Source organism: Macaca fascicularis, chromosome 4 (assembly GCF_037993035.2).
Source record: "Macaca fascicularis isolate 582-1 chromosome 4, T2T-MFA8v1.1".
Taxonomy (NCBI): Eukaryota; Metazoa; Chordata; class Mammalia; order Primates; family Cercopithecidae; genus Macaca; species Macaca fascicularis.
Window position 1 is genome coordinate 129,668,312 of NC_088378.1, and position 19,236 is coordinate 129,687,547.

At 43.0% G+C, this 19,236-nt stretch overlaps 1 protein-coding gene across 24 annotated transcripts in view; it reads left to right on the forward strand.

The window, feature by feature from the left end:
* Positions 1-8,339: 8,339 nt before the first annotated feature.
* USP49 (ubiquitin specific peptidase 49) overlaps positions 8,340-19,236 on the forward strand; it is a 104,522-nt gene continuing 93,625 nt past the window's right edge. For 9 of the 24 annotated variants that reach the window (XM_045390848.3, XM_045390860.3, XM_065544044.2 and 6 more), the window contains exons 1-2: positions 9,668-9,807; positions 11,839-11,920. The gene's annotated coding sequence lies outside the window, so the exon portion shown is untranslated. Of the gene's footprint in view, positions 8,607-9,667; positions 9,808-11,838; positions 11,921-17,216; positions 17,312-19,236 lie in introns of those variants that run through there. The other 15 variants (XM_074038077.1, XM_045390850.3, XM_074038087.1 and 12 more) reach the window with 5 other exon arrangements.

Sequence of the window (19,236 nt, forward strand, 5' to 3'; positions counted from 1 at the left end):
GACTTGTGGGAAGGACCCATATGTTATCCAGCTCTTGTGTGCATTTCTGAGTGGGGCTTTTAGGAGTACTTTAGGATATAAATGTTTGTGTATAATTTTTGAAAGTGAAAGTTGAGGGCTATTTATATAAATTAAGGGGAAAAGGACGTGATTATTCCCATTTTATAAATAAATCTTACACTCAGCCAGTAAATGGAGATGCCATATTTCTTTGGTTCACATCTCATGTTCTTGCCACTCTAGACTATCTTCCTACCGCTCCTTCCTCTGTTTCCAGATGCTTTAGCCTTTTTCCCATCTGTAGCTACCCCAAAAGAACAGAAACTGGGAAACTGCTAGGGCCTTGCCAATGTCATCTTGGGGTACTTTTGCCAGAGCCACACAGAAACATGCTAACCTTGACTGTCAGCTGTCAGGGCAGCTTTAGAGTTCATTTAGTTCTCTCTCAGTGTAAAATGGAGAGGCTGTAGCTCCCAGAGAAGTCATGCAGAGAGATGAGGGTGGAGTCAGACCAAACTTCAGGCTCAGGACTCCTGGCTACCAGCATGTGCCAAAGTACAGCAGCTGGACCTCCCTGAGGTGCCGGATGATTTTAGGTGGAATGTGGAAACATTTTAATACTAGTACTTCTGTCTTATTCTAATTTGTATTAAGAGAAAGGTATAACTAGCACTTTATTCCTTAGGATGGGGGTGTTTTTAAGTGTTTGTTTATTTATTTATCAGTAGAGATGGAGGTCTCATCCTGTTGCCCAGCCTGGAAGAGTCTTTTCAAATGATCTATTAAGTTACAGTACAGGGGATACATGCCAACTTCAAAACCTGTGGAAGGGGAAGGCAAATACTGGATCTTGGGAACCACTGTAAACTACTTTGCGTCTAGTCTATTTCCTACATCCATTGATGGTTCCTGCCCTGGCTGTGCTTTCCTGTTGTCTTTCTTCCATGCTGGATTCTCTGTACCCTGCTCCCACACTGCCTCCTCCTGGCTTTCCTCAGATATTAAGGACCAAGTAGTCACATTTCCCCCACCATGAGTTGGTGTCGCTTCTTCACTGAAGAAAACACCTAGGGACTGACCCACTCCTTGCCTCCACCAGATCTGCCCCAACCCAGTGTGTTCTGAGACTTCAGGTTAAGGCAGTTATTGAAATTGTTCTCTTCAAATACTGGAAGGTAAGGGTTGTGGTTAGAAGTTCCCCACCTAAGCATGTGCTCCAGGTGTCAAAAATTGACAGGCAGGACTGATGTATGGCCTTGTCGTCTCCAGCCCCATACCTTTAACTCCCAACATTGCCTTTCTCTTGCCACACCCTCCCTCTCCATTTCTGTTACTGCATGGGTTTCTTAAGCCACAGACCCCAATTACTATCTCATGTGGAATGGCTGAAACCAATTGCATTGCAAGTTTGGGCCTCCCCTGAGAATTTGGTGTCTTTGACTTGTGAGTACTCACTTCTTGGGGGTGGGAGCTCTCCAAGATGAGTCACTCTGATTGCATAGAGCATTCCCAAATAAGTCTTTTTGGTTAAAATAACTTTAAATCACCCAGCTTGATTTAGAGTCAATAATTGAATGATGATCCCTCAATCATTCAATACTAACATCTCGGTGGGGCGTGGTCGCTCACACCTGTAATACCAGCACTTTGGGAAGCTGAGGTGGGCAGATCACCTGAGGTCAGGAGTTCAAAACTAGCTTGACTAACATGGTGAAACCCCATCTCTACTAAAAATACAAAATTATCTGGATGTAGTGGTGCACGCCTGTAATCCCAGCTACTTGGGAGACTGTGGCAGAAGAATGAATCACTTGAACCTGGGAGGTGGAGGTTGCAGTGAGACGAGATCTCGCCACTGTATTCCAGCCTGGGTGACAGAGTGAGACTCTGACTCAAAAAAAAAAAAATTCTGTGATCCAGAAAAGAGCCTCTAAGGGGAGAACAAATCCTGCAATGGAAACAGTATGAGGACAAAGTTAAGCAAGTTTGAGGCTGGTCTAGCCAGCTTTTGTGAGCAGGATCTTTCCCTGCCTTCTGGACCTTACATCTGGGTGTCAAGCCAGAGGATTTTCCTTCTTCATTTTATAGCCAATCCTTTGGGCCTTTCAGACAGTTTCTGGGAAGATGGACTGAGTTTGTGCTATCTTCCTATGTTTCCCCTTTTTCTTTTGAAAATAGGCAGGAGTAAATACATAAGAAGCAATCTTGATAGCTACTTCTGTGGCTTCAGAGTTACTCTTCTGTTATGACACTCCATGGGGTCTGACAAGTATTCTGTTGTAATGGAATTTGGCATAATGCATATACTTTTTCATTTTTCAGAAAAACGTAATTGATGAGGCAGAGAAATAGTTCCTTGCCTCTGTGATGAAATTAGCAAGCTGAAAAATTATTGAAATGATTAGGGCAAAGTTTCCTAATTCTCTTGCATTCTGTTTCATTTCCCAACATACCGCTGCCCCATCAGATAGCACAGACTAATTTTTAAGATTAATATGAATTTGACTGAATTTTCTTTGGAGACTTTTAGAAAGAGATTTTAGGGACCACATTTATATAGCCTAGATTGTCCTGAAGCCAGAATTCACGAGTAGAAGCCTTTTGTCATGTAGGAAAGGCAAGGCTGTGAATGTGAAGTCTTTTGTCAAGTAGGAAAGGCAAGGCTGTGAACGTGAAGGGTGTTCTGGGGTGGCCTGCTCGAGGGAAGAGAATGCGTCTTTAAGAGACAGATGGTTGAGTGCTTGCCATAGCACTGGCCCTAACTTGCCACGTAACTTCAATCAAGCTGTTGTCTCTGAGTCTCATCTGTACAGTGGGAATAATGATGCCTGCTTTCCATATTTCATAGAGTTGTTGAGAGGCTCAAAGGAGAATACATATGAAGAGTGTTTTGTAGGCAAGAAGATGCCATCTCTGCTCTCAGGTCTTAATTTTCTAAAATTTTTTATTTTTTAAGACAGAGTCGCACTATGTTTCCCAGGCTGGTCTCGAACTCCTGGGCTCAAGTGATCCTCGGCCTCCCAAGGTGTTGGGATTATAGGTGTGAGCCACCATGCCTGGCCTAAATATTTATTAATTTGCTTAAAGGTAACAATAAGCCCATCACGTTAAATAATTTTTTTTTGAGAGAGAGTCTCACTCTATGGCCTAGGCTGGAGTGTAGTGGTATGATCTCAGCTCACTGCAACCTCCGGCTCCCAGGTTCAAGCGATTCTCATGCCTCAGCCTCCCGAGTAGCTTGGATTACAGGCGCCTGCCACCATGCCTGGCTAATTTTTGTATTTTTAGTAGAGATGGGGTTTCGCCTTGTTGGCCAGGCTGGTCTCAAACTCCTGACCTCAGGTGATCCACCCACCATAGCCTCCCAAAGTGCAGGGATTACAGGTGCAAGCAAAATATTTATTTATGTATTTAATTATTTATTTATTTATTGAGATGGGGTCTTGCTCTGTTCCAAGGCTGGAATGCAGTGGCATGATCATAGCTCACTACAGCCTCCATCTCCCAAGCTCAAGCAATCCTCCCACCTCATCCTCCTGAGTAGCTGGAACTACCTGTGCCCGCCACCATATCTGGCTAATTTCTTTTTAGTAGAGATGACTATGTTGTCCAGGCTTGGTCTCAAACTTCCTAAGCTCAAGTGATCTTCCCACCTTGGCTTCCCAAAGTGTTGGGATTACAGGCGTGAGCCACTATGCCTAGCTGATAAAATATTTTTAAGGAAAAGTAATTATTTTTCCAAATAAAATTTCTTGAGAAGAGTAGCATTGTTTTTAATTTTCATAAATCTCTTGAATGTCTGGCATAATAGAAGACTGAAATACTCATATCTGCTTTTGCATTCAATCTGTTTCAATGTTGTTTTGGTTGAAGAATATGAAGAAAATTCAACCTCCCACAGATGCGTATTTGGAAAAAGGGAAAAGTATATTCATAACTTTTTCAGATAATTGTGGATATTCTTTGATGCTGTCAAAACTCTGCTAAAGGCTAGTTGCAGTGTGGAACCTCAAAGTATATTAGTGAACTTTTTATATTCTATTAATGTTTATTGGTTTATTTTGCACTTTTTTTTTATTTTTAGAGATGGAGTCTCGCTATATTGCCCAGGCTAGTCTCGAACTCCTGGGCTCAAGTGATCCACCTGCCTCAGCCTCTCAAAGTGCTGAGATTACAGGCGTGAGCCATTGCACCTGGCTTTATTTTGCACTTTGAATGGATCTTTTACGAATGTGTGATTTTGTAGTGTCATGCATTGGTCATTTGGAAAACACTGCACATCTCCTAAATGTTGACACATTATACAATATCAAAAAATCATATTTATTAAGATCACTACCAGTCCTTGTTGTTTAATTTTAATGTTTTATTTTAGTTTTTTTTTTTTTTTTTTTTTTTGGAGACTTAGTCCCACTCTGTTGCCCTGGCTGGGGTGCAGTTGTGCGATCTCGGCTCACTCCAACCTCCGCCTCCCAGGTTCAAGCAATTCTCCTGCATCAGCCTCCGGAGTAGCTGGGACTACAGGCACACGCTGCCATGCCCAGCTAACTTTTTTTGTATTTTTAGTAGAGATGGGGTTTCACCTTGTTTCCCAGGCTGGTCTAGAACTCCTGAGCTCAGGCAATCCCCTCACCTCGGCCTCCCAAAGTGCCAGGATTACAGGTGTGAGCCACCGTGCCTGGCCTTATTTCAGTTTTTTGAGACAGAGTCTTGCTCTGTTGCCCAGGCTGGAGGGCAGTGGCATGATCTTGGCTCACTGCAACCTTTGCCTCCCTGGTTCAAGCAATTCTTGTGCCTCAGCCCCCTGAGTAGCTGGGATTACAGGAATGCACCACCATGCCCATCTAATTTTTGTATTTTTAGTGGAAATGGGGTTTTGCCAAGCTGGCCAGACTGGTCTCGAACTCCTGGCCTCAAATGATTTGCCCGCCTTGACCTCCCAAAGTGTTGGGATTACAGGCGTGAGCCACCGTGCCCCGCCCACTACCAGTCTTATTTATTAGAAAAAGTCATGGGAAGCTATCAAGCTTATATTGGGAGATACAAGTCAGTTGTCAGAAATTCTGTTTGACTTAAATGCTTGAGTTTTATTAGGCCGGGCGCAGTGGCTCATGCCTTTAATCCCAGCATTTTGGGAAGCTGAGGCGGGCAGATAGCCTGAGCTCAGGAATTCAAGACCAGCCTGGACAACATGGTGAAACCCTGTCTCTACTAAAATACAATAAATTAGCTGGGCTTGGTGGTGTGTGCCTGTGGTCCCAGCTACTCAGAAGGTTGAGGCAGGAGAATCGCTTGAACCTGGGAAGCAGGGGTTGCAGTGAGCTGACATCACGCCACTTCTCTCCAGCCTGGGCAACAGAGTGAGACTCCGTCTCCAAAAATAAAAATAAATGGTTGAGTTTTATCATAACGGACAATGCTATCAGGCTCAACTTTATTTTTAAGAACATGTCGGCCGGGCACGGTGGCTCATGCATGTAATCCCAGCACTTTGGGAGGCTGAGGCGAGCGGATCACCTGAGGTTAGGAGTTTGAGACCAGCCTGACCAACATGGAGAAATCCCGTCTCTACTAAAAATACAAAAATTAGCCGGGTATGGTGGCAGATGCCTGTAATCCTAGCTACTAGGGAGGCTGAGGCAGGAGAATCGCTTGAACCTGGGAGGCAGAGGTTGCAGTGAGCCGAGATCGCACCATTGTACTCCAGCCTGGGCAACAAGAGTAAAACTCCGTCTCGGAAAAAAAAAAAAAAAGAAAAGAACATGTCTGCCAAATATCCAGTGAACAACTACAGTCTGTTAGCTGTTCTTTCAAAAAAAATGGTGTTCCATGAAGAAAGCTGTTACTCAGCTCCAAACTCAAATTACAAAAGTGCTTTTCCTCAAGACAAATGTTGTACTTAAAAGTGCTTGATGCATACATACATACATTTAATCACATAAACATGTGTACTTAAAGTAATTTTTATTGTCTTCATCGAAGACCTCTTAAATGAAACAGGTGTTTTTGGTGTTTTTTTTTTTTTTTTGAGACAGAGTCTCACTCTGTTGCCCAGGCTGCAGTGCAGTGGTGCGATCTCAGCTCACTGAAACCTCTGCCTCCCAGGTTCAAGTGATTCTCCTGCCCCAGCCTCCTGAGTAACTGGGATTACAGGTGCGTGCCACCACGCCCAGCTAATTGCTGTATTTTTAGTAGAGACGGGGGTTTCACTATGTTGACCAGGCTGGTCTCGAATTCCTGACCTCAAGTGATCCGCCTGCCTCGGCCTCCCAAAGTGCTGGGATTACAGGTGTGAGCCACTGCACCCGCCTGGCCTGAAACAGGTGTTTTTTGTTTTGTTTTGTTTTTTTTACTGTGGCAGTGAAGAATACCTTGACCTCTAGTACAGCTAGGTGCAGTTGCCTTGATTTGTGCTAAGGCAGTAGTTTTACCCATTGCTACTTTTGTATCATTGTGCAAATGTCATCACAGTGACAATGCAGATAATGTCTTAGTATTATTAGGAAAATCATTTTGACCTCAGGCACTCCACTATCCCCCCAGCCCAAAGGGTCTCAGAGATCCCTAGGGCTTTCCAGGCCACACTTTTAAAACAAATTTATTTATTTTTTTGAGATGGAGCCTCACTCCGTTGCCAGGCTGGAGTGCTGTGGCGCGATCTCAGCTCGCTGCAACCTCCAACTCCCTGGTTCAAGCGATTCTCCTGTCTCAGCCTCCTGAGTAGCTGGGATTACAGGTATGCACCACCACATCCAGTCAGACCGAGTTTCACCATGTTGGTCAGGCTGGTCTTGATCTCCTGACCTCGTGATCCACCTGCCTCAGCCTCCCAAAGTGCTGGGATTACAGGCGTGAGCCACCACACCCAGCCTCCGGGCCACACTTTTGAGAACACTGATCTAATACATGCTCACAGCATTGAGAAACTTTTCCTCCTGTATTGCTATTCTGGGAGCATCCCTTCCATTAGAAGTTTTAAGTGGCTCCCAAATTCTTCACTCAGCAAAAGCACCTTGTTATGGAACTAACATTGAATAAGTAAAAATCTTTCTTCTCCAAGATTTTTCTTGGGGATTGCTGAGTAAGGGAATAAGACAGATAATTAGAGTTATAATGTAAGAATTCCTTAAAAAGAATTGTGTTAACTGTGATGGACGAGAGAGCTAAATTCTGAATCTAACTCTGAGGTCTTGAACCTCAGGAAACACTCCACTTCCTCTCCTTCTATCAAACCTCTTTTAAAAGTGCAAGTTATTAATAAATTGCCTTTACAGCGCCTGGTCCAGGCATTGTAGTTTCCCCCTTCCTATTGTGTGTGGGTTGTTTTTTGTGCTTACCTAGTTCTCCTATTTACAGGTGTGTAACTTGAGCCACCACTGTAGCTAATGTGTGTTTATTTTACTTGTCCTTATATTTAAATGTAAGTCTTTATCTGCCTTTGCTATGTGTTGGATGTTGAAATTGTTCATCTTATTTTGGGAGACTCCCATCCTCCCCCACAACCCCGCAAGTAGTTTCAAGACAGTGCACCTACGAGACTGCTTAGGAACCAAGCCTTTTGTAGCTTAGGTGCTGTTCTGTTTCCCAACGGTGTCCATCCCCATCCCTCCAGAAAGAAGTCCTTAGGACCAGTACCAACTCAGTCTGGTTTACTTCCCAAGCTCTACAATCTGCTGAACTTCATCAGTTCCGGCAGCGATCCTCTAACTTGGAAATTTCCATAAAACAGCTGAATCTCTCTTGGGTCATCAGTGGCAAAAGCCAGACACGTGCTCGCCCGCCTGGGAGCCAATAGTAACTTTTGCTGCTGCCTCCGGAAACCCCACGGTTTGCGGGCTGCTGCTTTAGGAACAACACAGAAATAACGTCTTTTAACAGAACAAAACAAAACATATGGACGGAATAGTGAGAAAGCCTTTGTCCTTCGCAGTGGGGAGAGGTGTTAAAGGTGAACGCAAAAAAGTATGGGAAACTCATGTAAAATACCTTTACAGTTCCCCGGGAAGAAGGGGGCGGAGATGGGCTCGGGAGCGTCTCTGGCCCTTTAAGTAGGAGGGACAGACATAATAGTCTGTACCTTTAAGAGTCTCTTTGTCTGGAAACCTTCTTATTTACCCTCCTGTGCTTCAACCAAACTTCGACCAGCCATTCACAACGCCCCCCTACGCCGCCGCCCCTTACGCCAAGCTCAAAGCGGCCGCGCGTTTGTGGCTGACCCTAAACTTTGCGCCTGCGGCGCGAACCCTCGGAAAGGGTGCCGGTGCCGGGGTCGCGGCCCAGCGCTGCGCCGTTGGCGCAATGCAGGGCCCCAGGGGCGGGGCTCCAGCGGGCGGGCCAATAGGCGGGCAGGGGGCGGGGCCGGGTTCGGTTGTCTCGCGCCCTGGTGACAGCTCGCGCGTGCTGATGATGGCGGTAAATAGAGGGGGCCGGGGGAGGGGACGGAGGCGGTGGGGAGGCGGCAAAGTGGGTAGCTCCAGGGGGTAGGGGGGACGGGGGCCGGGGAGGCCGCGACGGCCAGGGAGCCCATTCTAAGACTCGGAGGCGGGGATAGGAGTCTCCGGCTCACTAGCCCTCCCCTTTAAAGAAGCAAAATCCTCACACACCGGGTGAGGGGCGACAAAGGCAGCGCGCGCCTTGCGGGCGGGAGGAGCTGCGGTAGGGGGCGGGACCGCGGCGCCGGCGGGCTGGGGGCGCCCAGGGCGGGGGCGGCGGGAAGCGAGAGCCGGGAGTCGGGGCGCTCCGGCGTCTTATTTTGGCGGGGTGGGCGACGGCTGGGTTGGGGCAAAAGCCTTGAAGGGAGGGGGAAAGGAAGGCTTGGGGGCGATGGGGGGAACCGGGTTGAGAATGAGATGAGGAGGATTAAGGGGAGAAAGGGTTAGAAGCCAGGGAGAGGAGGAGTGAGAAAAAGCCAGCCAAGGAGGTAGGAAGGAGGCAAAAGCCAGGGTGGTGGGCGTTAAGGAAGCCGGGCAGGGAATGAGGTTAGGGCTGGGAAAAGGGATCGTGGGGTTAGGTGTAAGAGCAGGGGTTTGAAGGGGAAAGCTTCGTAGGGGGTGGTGTTGGGGTGAGGGGTACCGGGGTAAGTGTTGGAAGTGGAAGACAAGGAGGGGCAGAGCTGGGGTAATAGTTGGGAGTAGGAAAGAGAGAGTGATTAAGAGCCAGACGTGACAAGGGTGTGAACTAGTGCGGAGCGAGATGAGCTGAAGGACTAGGACCAGCGGTGTGGTGGGAACTGCTGGCGAGGTTCTGAGAAAGGAATGGGTTAGTGGGTGGGCGATGGATGTAAATTCTGTAAAGCGAGGGGGGGCAAATGAGACCTGGATTGGAACCAGGTGGAGTCCGGAATAAGAGTGTGGTGGAAGGGCCAAGGGAAACAGATAAGAGATGGGTGTCTGTAGGACAATTCTGGGAGCAGAAAAGCTGAAAGGAGACTAGAGTTAGGGTGTAAGAAGTGATGGCCATCTGGAACCAGGATAACTGGGGAATTACGTTAATTGTAGAGGTTCAGCAAGATCCAAGGTGAAAACAGTGAGGTGAAGAGACAAGGCTAAAAACAAATGGTGAGAGGAGCAGGAAGAGATGGGCCCCAGGATTTAAAGGATGAGATGGGGAGTAAGGGAAGAGAAGGGGGCTAAGGGAAGCTCGGGGAGTCCTGATGAATGTAGAACTGGGGTAGACTGCACAGGGGTGGGAATCGAATGTGCGTGTTGTGGGGAGTTGCTCCAGAAGGTCTGCAAGGGTCAGGGCAGAAATGCTATAGTGAAAGATCAAGTGTAAGAGAGCCTTTGGTGCAGAAGAGAAGGAACCATGGTGAGTGAAAGGGGACCTAGAGACAGGGGTAAAGACTAAAAAGTAAGGGCAGAGGTGGGGGGTGCAGGAAAGGAATTCTTTGTTGAGGAGAGAACTGTGTGTTGAAACTGAATCCTTTTGTCCCTAAAAGTAGGAAATTCCAGAAACCTCTTTCTCTCTTCAAGGAATCTTGAATCCGCTTCCACCCTTCATTGCTTTTGATTTGAGTTTCCTGTCCACTTTGAAGAAATGAGACTCATTTTGATTTGATTTTTTTCTTGTATGGGTGATAAAGCGTAAACTCTGGGTGTTGAAAACCTCTGCATTTCACTAGTGTTGTGATAATGCGGGGAAAGGGTGTGCTTATTTAGAGTGTACTCGAGTGATGTGATAGTTCTGGTGTTGTAGGAGTGCTGTACCTGACAAGTGCTGGGCTGTGTTTTATGGACAGCATTTTCATTTTCCACGGAGAAGACACTGTTGTTGGGATAGAGAAAGATGATTAATCAACCAGGTTTCTGCTTATCGTTTTCAGTGGCTGGAGAATGTTAAGAAGTCATTTCAGAGAAAGGCAAATAACCAGCCAAGGAAGTTTACTGGGGGAGAGATTTAAATCAGAGCTGAGGGCTTTGAGTTCCTGAGCTGCCTTTAGCTTTGTGTGGGACGTTTCATGCTGTAGTTGGTAACCCACCCATTTAACGGAATAAAGAAAGAGAGAATTGTAGAGTAGTGGAGGATTTTAGAGTGGCAGACTTATTTTTTAGGGTAAATAAATTTATGAGTAATTTTGATGGAAAAACATCTCTACAAGATAATATTGCATGCTGGGTCTTTGGACAGCTCCACTGCCTTTCGTGTTTTATGATTGTGAATAAAGAAGGCCAGATTAATACTAATTTTCTAGAAGCTTTTGATTTTTAAGACACCTTTAGAAATGAAAAGGAAGATAAGAAATTTGGGGCAAAATTTGAATTATTCTTAGAATTTTGTTTTAATGATTTTATTCAGAAGCTTTTACATTTAGCTAAGAATATGAATGAATATTTGTTTTGCATTTGATGGTGCCAAAGGATAGCATATAATTTACTTAGGGAAAAATGCAAACAGTTGTTGAGAATCTTGTTGGGTTATTTCATTATATACACTCAGATGCACAAAGAGACTTTTTTTTTTTCAAAGTTGTATACATTTTGGATTGACACTCTTTTGCTAGTGTTTGTATAAAGAGCAAAGATTAGGTTTATGACATTCATAATAGTTAACAAAGATTATATTTTGATTTGTGAATTTGAGCAACAATGGTTATTAATGTATATGAATAATTTAGAAAACTTTCTACATTCAGCTACTGTGTTAGTGGCATAGTGTTTAGTTTATGGTTTGTTTCCTGGATTGTATTAAGCAAGTGTTCAAGGTGACTAGATGTATTTAGCAATTTAACAGAGGATTTTGGTAAAAATTACTATTTTTGCCACTACATTTTAAAAGGATTAGTTTGATACGTTGACTTTCAAGATGAAGAGTAACTTTAATATGAGGCACTTGTTTCAGTGAGATGTGTGTGCATATTCTCTTTATAGATGTGTTTGGGCTGGCATTAGTAGTAGGATGTACTCTGTATGGTATTGCCATGTTTATAATGTAATTGTTTTATGCTCAGTATCTTTATATAAACGATTATAGACTTATTTGATATTGGTAAAGAAGAAAATATAAACTGTAAGATCAGCCAAGGGAAAGAGTGAGTCCTGCCTTTTGTTTCTGTATGCAACGGCCTTAGTGTGCTAAACCAGAGCCTCATTGTCAATGGTTATTTCTCAGTCGCTATTTCTAAAACTGAAAATGGATTTTTAAAAATTGAGATAATGCTGTTTATCAATAAGGACTCCAATGATAAATTTAAGCTTTATTTTCATTTGTTCGTCAAGTACAATTCTACCCGATTTAACTTTATTTTGGTTATAATCTTATTTGCTAAGCAAAAGCTTTTAAATTTATATTTTTAGATTTATTAGGTTGTACATAATTAAATGTTTTCCTGGTTAATTGTAGATTCTTTGGATGGGAAGAGACCTTGAAAGGACCTCTAGTTTATCCAGCAACTCCAGTCAATATCCCACTTAAATAATTCCAGGTAGATAAAAATTTATCCTATTTTTTAAAACAAATCTTCAGCAGTAATGTGGTAACCTCTAGATAATCTTTGCAAGCATTTAATAATTTATCTATCAGGAGAGTCTGCCTTCTCTCTAACCAGCACATGCTTAATGCTATATATTTGTTTGTTTCCTCTTGCCCCATTCTCAATTTTTGAGTAAAAAAATCTGTGTACTTTTGTATTTATAAGACCTTAGTTCTTCATAAACTTAATAATAGTAACCAGCACACATATAATGCTTTTGTGCCAGATTCTTCTGTAAGCACTGCAAATTGTAACTTGTATACTCCTCAATGGCAATCCTATGAGGTAGGTACTATTACTATTCTCATTTTACAGGTGATGAAATAGAGTGTCCTTGAGATTAAATGGTTCGTCCAAGGTTATACTCAGACATTCCTGCAACTATTTATTTGGTAGTTAATTATCTTATATTACAAATAATACAAATAATACAAAATAATATTTTGTTAAATAGTAACCCAGTGATACATTTAAGCTTTATTTTAGTTCAAAAGTTAGAGTTCTAAGTGGTGGGATGGGATTCCAACCTTTGCATTTTGCCAGCAGAGTCTGTGCTTTGGTTTTACCTCTGGTTTGCCTGTTGTGAAGTTCTCCCTCACCATGCTCTTCTTCAGATTCAACACTTAACAAGTCTTGTTTGCCAATCTTTAAAAATTATTCCTGTAGTCCTGTTACTAACCTTTTATCAGTTCCTTTCTAGATGGGGAACCTGGGGTAAACACCATAATGATTATGTATAATGTAAAGATTACATTGAGGTTCTTGCATGCTTCTATTTTTTCATTCCAAAATTGTATTTACAAAACAACCCCACACCAGTAAAAAATGCCTTATTGCATTGCATATTATGCATCCAGAAAACTGCCCTGGACTTGTTGTATACTATGACATGTTTACAGTTGAAAGATTATTGTTGTTTGAAGAAAAATGAATTTTTTTCTGACTTCAGATTTCAGTGCAAATATCCATAAGCAATACCTGTTTATACCCTCACTAATTTTTTACTATTTTCTCTTTATGTGTGCCTAAGTGATATACCAATTCCCCCATACATTATTATTGTTATTATTATTTTTGAGACAGAATCTCGCTCTTTCGCCCAGGCGAATGCAGTGGCGCCATGTCAGCTCACTGCAGCCTGTACCTCTCTGGGACTACAGATATGCGCCATCACACCTGGCTAATTTTTGTATTTTTTGTAGAGACAAGGTTTTACCATGTTGCCCAGGCTTGTCTCGAACTCCTGGGGTCAAGCGATCCGCCCACCTTAACCTCCCGAAGTGCTGGTATTACAGGTGTGAGCCACTGTGCCTGGCTCCCCTATACTTTTAACTGGTTAAGTAAATTGATCCAATCATTTTTTTTTTTTTTTGAGATGGAGTACTGCTCTGTAGCTTAGGCTGGAGTGCAGTGACGCCATCTTGGCTCACTACAACTTCCGCCTCCCAGGTTCAAGTGATTCTTCTGCCACAGCCTCCCTAGTAGATGGGATTACAGGTACCCACCACCACACCCAGACAAGTTTTTATATTTTTAGTAGAGACGGAGTTTCACCTTGTTGGCCAGGCTGCTCTCAAACTTCTGACCTCGAACTCGTGACCTCAAGTGATCTCCCAAAGTGTTAGGATTACAGGCGTAAGCCACCGTGCCCAACTGATCCACTCATTTAAAAAAATAATTAACAATTACTGAGTGTTTACTAGGTGTCCAGCATTAACTGAGTATGTGCATTGTTTGAAACTTGAAACAGCCCTATGAGAGAACTTCTGTTGTTAATACTCTATTTTTTGGTGGCTGTTGATTTTATTACAATTTTTTAAATGTATGGAAAAGTTGCAAAAATGATACAAGAAATTCTGTATACCCTTACTCAGTTTTACCAATTTTTTTTCATTTTGCCCCATTTGCTTTATCATTTTCTCTCACTTGAGTATTTTTAAACAAGTCAGATTGAAGAAGATGCATATGAAGACCTTAATTTTAAAGAAGAAAAGGGGAGAATGTTTTGAGTATTTCAGAAAGTTTAGTTTGTATTTGATTTCAGTCAAATACTTGAAGCAAAGGAATCTCAAGATTGGGTTTAGAATGGACTTTGTGTTTTTATGGTCTTGTCTCCAGTACATTCTGAGATTCTTTTACTTGTGAATGATGGGTTTTCAGGTCTTTCCCATTAGAAGAAACTCTATCATAGTGTACCCGTCTGTTGGGAACCTCCTTAGCATGTGACATGTGTGCTCATGCACGGATGTGTCCTCAGGACATGCTAGCTATGGAGGTATGGGTGATTATTGTGTGAGAAACAGGAGCCATGGGGCCTTTCAACACCACAACCAAGAAATATTTAGGTGAAATACATAATTTAAAGACTCTTATGTAGCTTCAAGGAGCTGGAAAAGATCAAAGTGAAAAATGTATTGCTTTAAGAATATTGGTTGGCTGGGTGCGGTGGCTCACACCTGTAATCCTAGCACTTTGGGAGGCTGAGGCAGGTGGATCCCTTGGGGCCAGGAGTTTGAGAACAGCCTGGCCAACATGGTAAAACCCCACCTTTACTAAAAATACAAAAATTAGCCAGACGTGGTGGCACGTGCCTGTAATCCCAGCTACTCAGGAGACTGAGGCAGGAGAATTGCTTGAACCTGGGAGACAGAGGTTTCAGTGAGCTGAGATCAAGCCACTGCACTCCAGCCTGGTCAACAGAGTGAGACTCTATCTCAAAAAAAAAAAAAAAAAAAAAAAAAAAAAAAAAAAAGAACATTGCTTGGGATTAATACAAATAGGTTTGCCATATGATGAGGGGATGAATGGAAGTATCTTAATATTTTATTACCTTCCCCCCAAATAAACTTAAATTTTGGGAGTCTTTTCTGTTGTTGTCACATAAGGAAATTTAACTGACTCCTTTCCCGTCATTTAATCTTCATTAAAATGATGGCCTGTCTATTCGATAAACTTGTGACCTGAAGGGGATCCTCAGTTTAAGTGGAAGGAATATTAACTGTATTCTGACAAATGCAAAATACGGCACTTGTGGCTGGGCGCGGTGGCTCACACCTGTAATCCCAGCACTTTGGGAGGCTGAGGCAGGCAGGTGGATCACCTGAGTTTGTGAGTTCGAGACCAGCCTGACCAGCATGGAGAAACCCCGTCTCTACTAAAAATACAAAATTAGACGGGCATGGTGGCGGTTGCCTGTAATCCCAGCTACTCGGGAGGCTGAGGCCAGAGAATTGCTTGAACCAGGCAGGCAGAGGTTGCAGTAAGCCGAGATTGTGCCATTGTACTCCAGCCTGGGCAACAAGAGTGAAACTCTGTCTCAAAACAAAACAAACAAACAAAAAAATGGCACTTGTGGGCTTCTTTTCCTTTCCCCCCCTCTTTAAGCAATGATCAAAGCTATGAAATATAACTCCTTGTTAAAGCTGATTATAGGCCAGGCATGGTGGCTCACACCTGTTATCCCAGCACTTTGAGAGGCTGAGGCAGTTGGATCACTTTGAGGCCAGAAGTTCGAGACCAGTCTGGCCAACATGGTGAAATCCTGTCTCTACTAAAAATACAAAAATTAGCTGGGCATGGTGGTGCATGCCGTAATCCCAGCTACTTGGGTGGTTGAGGAACATGATTTGCTTGAACCTGGGAGGCGGAGGTTGCAGTGAGCTAAGATTGTGCCACTCCATTCCAGCCTGGATGACAGAGTGACACTCCATCTCAAAAAAAACAAACAAAAAAAAACAAAACAAAAAAAGCTGATTGTAATAATTAAAAACACACCCCTTTCATAAGGATGAAAAAATTACAGATTGTTTGGAAAGCATTCTTTCTAGTCATGTGTTATTGTTTTAGAGATATGGGCTATTTTTAAAGACTATAATACTATCCCTTTTCCATTCACATGTTAATAGAAGTCTGGAAAGTAAGGCATTCTCCTGAAATTTTCAGGGTTTTTTATTATATGTCAAGTTGTAAACAGCATTCTGTGACAGGTATTTTCTCTCTTTGTCTTTTATTGAGCTAATTAGTGATTTACACTCTAGTAGCATCTCTTCCAGCTTTACTGTGTGAAAATGTCTGCTACTCTGTGCCTTCTATGCAGCCAGGGCTGGCAAATGATTGGGGGCAGATGTTGGTTAGCACATCAGAAGGATCAAGAATAAAATTCATTTTTCTTTTGTATTTTTAAAGATATGTTTTAAAGGCTTTTGTCTATGTCTTTGCCCCACTCCATTATCCCCTACCCTCATTCAAATAGGAATGTTATGACCTCCGTAACCCAGAGCTACTGTTCTTGATTCAGTTTTGGATTGTTTTCTATCCTGTTCCCACCCCCACCGAAACGTTGTGTCGTGGGATTTAGGGAGGATTAGCACGGCAGTCTGGCATAGTTTAGAGCCCAGGAAGCTGGTCTTCACTGCTCCCTCCCATCATCAGAATACAGAGCTTTCAGTCATTGTCTTTAGAACCCAGCAGTGCTTCTCTTGCTGGGCAAGTTGTGTGAAAGATGGGAGGGCAGCACTGTTGCTAGTGAGTTAGAAGGATACTTTTGTATGATGCTTGTATCTTTCCAAAGGAAGGATAGGCTCTGCTGTTGTGTTAGCTTTTTCAAAATGCAGCAGAGAATGGCAAAAAGATAATTTATAGCTTGGCTTTAGCATTTTGTCGCATTGGTGTCCTGCTCTTTCGTGCCTCCTGCTCTTTCAGTCTCTAACATGGGAAAGATGTGTAGGATATGTCATGTGCTCACTTGGATGGACCATGTGGGTGCATTAAAATAGCAAGAGCTTTGACTTTGAAATAAAGTCTTTAAGGATCAATTTGTTTTGTAGATATAAATTGTAGTTGAAAATGAAAGGAAGAGTAGATAGGGGTTTACTGATTTATCAGCTTTTTTTGAGACGGAGTCTCACTCTGTGGCCCAGGCTGGAGTGCAGTGATGCGATCTCGGCTCACTGTAACCTTCATCTCCCGGGTTCAAGTGATTCTCCTGTCTCAGCCCCCAGGGTAGCCAGAACTACAGGCATGCACCTCCACGCCTGGCTGATTTTTTGTGTTTTTAGTAGAGATGGAGTTTTGCCATGTTGGCCAGGTTGGTCTCAAACTGCTGACCTCAGGTGATCTGCCTGCCTCAGCCTCCCAAAGTGCTGGGATTACAGGAGTGAGCCACCATGGCCGGCCTTGATTTATCAGTTTTGAGCCCAGACCTTTCTAGAATGCCAGGTAATTTATGGTACTTATTTTTGCAGTTATGGATACTAACTTATCAGGACAATAAGGTCAAAGTCCCTGTTAAAGCTAATTAGATTCTACTTGACAAAAATTGGAGGTAACCACAAAGAAAATCAGGTAAGAAAATGTATGAACTGCTCAGTTCAGCCGTCATTGCTAATAGCTTTATGATCATAGACATCTAGCCCTTGACAGCGAATCAGCATTTATGAACAGAGGTCATCTCATTTATGTAGGCATTCATAGAGTATGTAGGACTGTATTAATGTTATGTTTTTATAAATCAGAATGCCAAGAATATCCCTATAGATGGTCACTGCTAACATTTACATCTTTCACTCTCCTTTTTTATGTTCTGATACAATCAGCTGTATCAATTGGATGCTTATGGCTATACACTGATTGCATGCTTGTATCTAAAAGAGGTCAAAGGTCAGGTTAAAAACATTCATATAAAAAAGTAAAATATGGTCAACTGATTAGAGGAGGGGTCTTATAAGTAAAGATGAGAGCAAACATATCACTGTGGAATTGAATATACTCTTAAAATAAATATTTTAGAAATGTGTGACATAACGGCCGGGCGTGGTGGCTCACGCCTGTAATCCTAGCACTTTGGGAGGCCGAGATGGGCGGATCACGAGGTCAGGAGATCGAGACCATCCTGGCCAACATGGTGAAACCCCGTCTCTACTAAAAATACAAAAAATTAGCCAGTTGTGGTGGCGGGTGCCTGTAGTCCCAGCTACTCGGGAGGCTGAGGCAGGAGAATGGCGTGAACCCGGGAGGCGGAGCTTGCAGTGAGCCGGGATTGAGCCACTGCACTCCAGAGCGAGACTCCGTCTTAAAAAAAAAAAAAGAAAAAAAAGGAATGTGTGACATAGCTTGAAGAGCTTATAACAGTGTATTTCAAGTGAAAGGTAAGTGTGCTTTAATGAAGACATCAGTCTCATCTGTGAGTGGCCTCATTGTCTACTTCATACTGAAAATCCCAAATTGGGCCCAGTGTGTAGTTTACCTTGTTATCCCAGCACATTGGGAGGCCCAGGTGGGAAAATCTCTCTTTTTTTTTTTTTTTTTTTTCCTGAGGCGAAGTCTCACTCTGTCCCCCAGGCTGGAGTGCAGTAGTGCGATCTTGGCTCACTGCAGCTTCCACCTGCCGGCTTCAAGCCATTCTGCCTCAGCCTCCTCAGTAGCTGGGACTACAGGTGCGTGCCACCACGCCTGGCTAATTTTTGTATTTTTAGTAGAGACAAGATTTCGCCTTGTTGGTCAGGTTGGTCTCGAACTCCTGACCTCAAGTGATCCACCTGAGTGGGAGTGATTGCTTGAGCCCAGGAGTTCAAGGTTACAGTAAGATATGATTGTGTGCTGACACTCAGTAATCTAAATCTGAAATATTGAAGTATTGCAATTTTAGAGCCTTATAGGCAGATGTTGTCCTACTACAGGTTGCTATTATTTTCCTTTACCAGTATTATCATGTATACTAGCTAACATTTGGAACTTGTGGCCTTTCATTAGGAGACATCTAAAAAGGGGTGAACAGGTAATTTTTTTTTTTAAATGTTATTCTCAGTGCCCAGGGAATATGGAATAGACATGTCACTCTACACTGAATACGTTAATCAGTTTTTGTTAGCAGCATGGCGTAATGAGCATATTAACTACAACACCTACGTTGGCAGCCAGCAGTCTGCTTGTGAAATCTTTTAGAAAACAGAAATCTGGTGAGAAGTGTTCTTGAGCAGTTGAAATATTGTCGGGTGCGGAGTGAGGGCGTTACATAGGACAAATAAAGTAGAAAAAACTTATCCTCCAAAAAGTAGTTGTTTCACCACTGAAAGCCATGAGGAAAGGCATTTTATCTGTGGATTGAGATGTGGCTGTCTAATTTACATTGGACTTATAGAGTTCTTTTTGTATTTTGATTTTTCATTTAACTTTGTCGTTTAAACAACTTCAAGGTACATTTCTATTTGATGAAAAAAGTTTTGTAAAACATTTTAAGGACGGTGAGTTTCTCATTTTTTAGTATATAT